We start from the raw sequence: 6,172 nt of genomic DNA, 5'->3' as shown, positions 1-6,172 counted from the left end.
TACAGAGAAAACATTACAAATATCTCTCCACATTTCCGCAAACACCTGAAAACAAGATGTCACTCTATCTTGTTCAGATTTGTCATTTGTGTGAGTACTTTCACAAGAGATGTTTTATTTTATTTTAATTTAGTAATCGACACAATTACTAATTTCAACCACCTTATTGTTGAATGAATTTATGCACTGCATAATTATGGCTTCTCTGTGATCATCTGGGGGCTGAAACATAAAATTGGCATTTGAAATGGCCTATATCTATGGCTAACTGTGTTCAATATATCAGAACAGATCTCACTTTTGGGTTGTAGGCTACTTTATTTGACGGTGTATCTATTAAAGTACTTGGTAATATAAGGTAACTATGAGCTAAGGTTAGGGGTAGGTTTAGGATTAGTAGTTATTAACCAGTTATTGCAATTACTATTATAAGTAGGCCTACATGGGGAACAGGACTGTAAAATAAAGTGCTACCCCCTTTTTTGGGGGGATAGTTCACACAGAATTGAAAATTATGTCACCATTTATTTACATTTATGTTGTTACAACCCTGCCTGTGGAACATAAGGGAAGATATTTTGAAGAATGTTGGTAACCAAACGTTTTGGTTCCCATTGACTTCCATTGTATTTTTCACCAAATAAGTCAATAGGAACCAAAACTGTTTTTTTTTTACTAACATTCTTCAAAATGTCTTCCCTTGTGTTCCACAGAAGCAAGAAAGTCATGCAGGTTTGGAACGACATGATAGTGAGTAAACGATGAGAGAATTTCTCAAGAGCACATGGAAATTGTTTACTTAACTGAGCCCCGTCTACACTTTTAAATACAGAGCGTAACCTCAACAAAAAAATGAACAAAAAAAACTCTGCGGTGTACCTGTAGTTTTATTTATATTTTTATTGATTTTGGATTGTTCATTGTTCATTGTTTTACTGTTTCTTGCAAAGTCAATCTAACTATAATATATATATATATGTATTTTTTAAAATTTTGTAATCTAGACTACATGCTGTTGAACCAAAATGATGAAATCATTTTTGCAGTGCATGTACACATTGTCTAACTACCATTACATCCCAAGGTTTTTTGTATATCTCTGTGGATTGGTGCCCTATAGTTCCACAATAGCATTTCTCTTGACTTTAGTCTTCTCTTAGCACACTAATAAGTTCCATATGTGTGTCTGTAATATTTTTTTCTCTCCATCAAGCACAGAAATGTTTTACTGGACAAGAAGGAGAGGGGTACGGCACACTGTTGTACATTATATTCAGCATTCGACAAGGCAGCCTCTGTTGTACCTTGGGCAGCAAGCCAGGCTTCCCTACCTAATACGCTAATACGGCCACTAGTTGGTATAAAAAGGTACTTTGCTCATGTTTGGGCAGCATTGTCTCTTCTAGATTTGAACACACTCTCAGCCACAAAACACATAAATGCTTAAAGTCCTTTGTGCTCGCTGTGTAAGACCGCAGGAGCCCGGGCCAGGATTCTCAGACCGACTGGCCTCTCACTTCAAAGGAGAAAGACCACTAGCTTCCTCCTTTGACAGGGAAAATGAAAACACTAAGTGACTTTAAGAACGCTCAAAGACACTTGTAGAAATTGGGAGCCTCTCTTAGGCTGGAAAGAACCGTTCTGCTTGTGTTTGTGAAGGGAAATTGAAATGTAAAGTCTGTCACCCACTGAGGCATTCCTCACCAGTTTGGCACGAGCTGCAGGGTCCTTCAGTGTCCACTTGTGAGGTGACTTTTTAGAAAGACTATGGTAAACAAACACAAGACTACTGACAAACTCACATGCAAGCACAACAATGTCAGAAATGTGTTGCAAAACAACACAGGATTTACTGGAAAAGTTGTTTTCTGTTCTGTTGAAAAAAAGTTTGAAAACACTTCTAGGCATCTATTACGCCATCTTCATTGAGAGATGAGGAAAAAAGCAGAATTTTGGGAAAAGATATACCTCCTACATTCCGGGAATGCTCTCTCTCTCTGTCATTCTCTCTATTTTTTCTACTTTTCCTGCTGTGAATGGGATTTAATACATTCCAGACTGTCATTGTAAAAATCATGAACATTGTGGGGGAAATACATCTGGTGTCCATTTATAGATGATAGCCTGTTCTTGCTTACGCCACTCCGGTGGAAGTGGTAAGAAAAAACTATGGAGAAAGAAAACCAAAATTGCTCATCATCATTTTCTGTTCGTTCATTGTTCCTTGATTTACCATTTTCACACCACACTTAGAAACAGAAAACGTTCATGATCTTTGACGTACCGTACATCTTGGAATCGTTTCATGAATTGTTCTGATTTGAACTGCAGTTTTCTGTCAGATTCGAGTGTTTAGATGTAATGCTCTCTTCACGATGAGCTGCCGCCCTCCCACACACACACTCTGACAGTGTAAACTTGGCACATGTCTGTGTCTCACCGGCTCTTGGAATGTAAGTATCAGCATTCTGGGAAAAGCAAAATACTCAGTGAGAAGAACACATTGCTGCTCCAATGGGCTAAATGTGAGCACGATTCATTTTATTTGAGAGCACCATGCACCGCAATGGCATCTACTATAAAGGAATCTTGTTTTGTTTATTTATTTATTTATTTTAAACATTCTTTATTTTTCTGCATACTTCTGCTCTAGCTTCTGTACTACTCTTGAAATTGACATTGCGGCACTATGCGCTTGTGTAAAAAAAATGGTAATGTTCCTCATTTGTAGGCAGCTTTGCATATGGGAGCATCTGCTTAATGACTCAAAGAATTAGACAGTATTCTGTCATGTTTCTTCTGATTACAGCAGAAACATGAAATAACTTCATAAGAAGAAAAGACTCGCTAAAAAAACGTAGCTTTGGAACATACAGTGCTATGCATAAGTTTAGACACCCATGCTAAAGTTGACTAAAAAGAGGAATAAAAAATCATATTTTGGAAATTGAACTTAATGCCTTAATTTAAAAAAATAGGAAAAATCCAACCTTTAAGGACACCAATTTTCTTTGTGAATGAATAATGTATCGTAAATAAATAAATGTTCTTCCTTAAAATACAGGGTGCATAAGTTTGGACACCCCTATGTTAAATCCCCATAGAGGCAGGCAGATTTTTATTTTTAAAGGCCAGTTACTTCATGGATCCAGGATACTATGCATCCTGATAAAGTTCCCTTGGCCTCTGGAATTAAAATAGCCCCACATCATCACATAGCCTTCACCATACCTGGAGATTGGCATGGTTTTATTTCAGTTAGCCTAACAGCTGGTTTGATTTGCATTGAGAGATGATCTTATGGAAAGTACCCCATGCCAATCTCCAGGTATGGTGAAGGATATGTGATGATGTGGGGATATTTTAATTCCAGAGGCCAAGGGAACTTTATCAGGATGCAGAGTATCCTGGATCCATGAAGTAACTGGCCTTTAAAAATAAAAATCTGCCTGCCTCTATGGGGATTTAACATAGGGGTGTCCAAACTTATGCACCCTGTATTTTAAGGAAGAACATTTATTTATTTACGATACATTATTCATTCACAAAGAAAATTGGTGTCCTTAAAGGTTGGATTTTTCCTATTTTTTTTTAATTAAGGCATAAAGTTCAATTTCCTAAATATGATTTTTTATTCCTCTTTTTAGTCAACTTTAGCATGGGTGTCTAAACTTATGCATAGCACTGTAGTTGTGGATAAACATTAATATACGAGTTTACATGTGTTCAGTGATAAGAGATTGGGATAAGGCAGCACTGGGAATCCTATGTAAAGGAAATGTCTTTGAGGTTTTACTTCATTCATAACCACCCAAGCATTTGGTGTAATAGTTCAGCAACAAAGACACGCCAGTGTCGGACCGTTCAACGCACATACAATTGACTGGATTCTTCCTCTCATAAATGCAAGAGCCTTAGAGCCAGTGAATGTGGCCTTTATTTGGCAAACTCCAACCCATTGAAGGGGTTCCTGTAAAATATGAGGTAACGTCATTTGACCACTGAACTCGGGGAGCCTTGGATGAATGGCTTGCAGTGGCCTTAGAGGAGTCGAGGCACATTTCCGGGGCGGAAGATCTTCACCCCCTACTTTCCTAAAAAAAAAAAATCCACAACCCCTTTCAATTATCCGTCCACACTTCCTTTCTGAATCTATTTTTTTAGATGTACTATCCAGAGAAAAACACCTTCATATGTCTGGCATCATTTGAAAAGTAAAATAGTAAAACAAGCTCTGGGCATTCAGCCCTGTTATGGACCCATCACTATGGTAACTAAGCTTCATATTGGCCCAAATAAAGACTGCCGTAAGCAGGGGTTTAGAAGATGTTTAGCTTCAGAGTTTGAAGGCACGTCTGGCGTGGATTAAACCTGGTTTGTTTACAAGAGCTTTTTCATTTTGCTATGTTTATTTTAACTGTAATAGAATGGCACGATATATCTCAGGACTGGTGTCGTCTTTTAACACATCACTGCTAATCTGACTATTGATGGACAGTTTAGTTGGAGATGGATCAACCGCACAACCATATAGTTCTTTTAGATAAGTGAGTTATCTAGACCTTTGCCTTATTTTGCCTCCAAGCAGAAATGGAGAGTTTTGCGCTCAAAAACAATTGTGGAGCAAAAATCATGCCTTTTTCCTTTGCAAAGATTGTCACATGTTTGATGAGTCAGCAGAAAAAAAGGGAAGTGAGAGGGACAGAAGGAGGGACTGTCTGTCATTTCAACGGCAATGAGACAACCACTCATATCCTTTTCACCTTTCTGTATCTTTCCTGTGTCACAGTTCATCTGTTGGCAATATGTTTGTGCTATATGATATGTAGTACACCATGGTTTATTAAATATTTCACTGTACGATGTTCACATTTAGCCATATGTATTTTATTAGAGTCAGAGATTACAAAACAACTTAATTCTGCTTCAGACTTACACTGGAACACAAGCATTACTTTTCGGTGTTGTACTGTACATGTTGTTCATTCATACACTGACGTCAGGGAACAAAAAACATTGCCTTCAGCAGCAGCAGTGCTCTCCTTAGGGCCACATCTTAACAGTTTCCTGGCCTGAGGTTCTTCATGAGAGGGAGTAAAAAAAATAACAAGAAACTAAAATACTGTAAAAAATATATATATATTATAATAATAATAAAAATATATAAATAAACAACTCATATAGATTAGATTAATCTACATGTCTCACAGTTAATAACATTGTTTTCAACAGGATCCTATTTTAAAACAAGGGCAATTTTCTCTCAAACAATGCAAAACCTGATCTAAAAATACTGTCCATTTAACTGTCAATCAACTGGAGCACTGAGAAAACAACTCGCTTGCTTTCCTTCTTTCTCCCTCACAATCACTCATTTTCTGTTTCGCCCTCCTCTGTTAAAGACACATTTGGCACATTGATCATTTTTCTCTACAGGTTGGCTTTGCCATCTCCCCACTAACCATCATAGATTACACAAGGGGAAAAAATCCCATAAAACGAGGGACCAGAGTGCTATCTTGGGCTATTACACCCATGTTTTCTATAGCTACATCTCAACCATTGTATCGATAATATTTATATTCAAATATAATAATATACTATTACTAACATTAACGCATTATATGATTGCCCTGCATACTCAATAAACAAGATTTTTCCGAAATGCAGCTGCTAGAGTTCTTACTATAGAAAATGTGATCATAGAACACCAATTATCATCACACTGGTAACCTATTAAGTTCGGTATTACAAAGTAGGCCTATTGCTACTGACCTATAAGGCCCTAAACGGTTTGGCTCCTGTGTACTAAACCGATCTTATCGCAATCCAAAACTCTGGGCTTCTGGTAGTGATATCTAAGTCCACTAAAGGAGCGAGAGCGTTTTCACATTTGGCTCCTAAATTCTGGAATAGCCTTCCTGATAATGTTCGGGGCTTAGATTTACTCTCCCAGTTTAAAACTTTAGACTACCTCTGAGATTAAAGATGCATCTCTTTAGCATTGACATAATGCATAACCGTAAACAATTATATCAGATCAAATGCACATTATTATATTTGCTTAAAGTTATGAACTGCTAATTATTTTCCATTTGCTTTTCTGTTTTTTCTCGAGATGCTCATCCCGAGGTAACTAGAGAGTTACTCCAGCTCCAGTGTGAATCCGACC

This window comes from Phoxinus phoxinus (assembly GCF_949152265.1).
Source record: "Phoxinus phoxinus genome assembly, chromosome: 3".
NCBI lineage: Eukaryota > Metazoa > Chordata > Actinopteri > Cypriniformes > Leuciscidae > Phoxinus > Phoxinus phoxinus.
The sequence above is the reverse complement of the archived record's forward strand: the minus strand, read 5'-3'. Positions refer to the sequence as shown.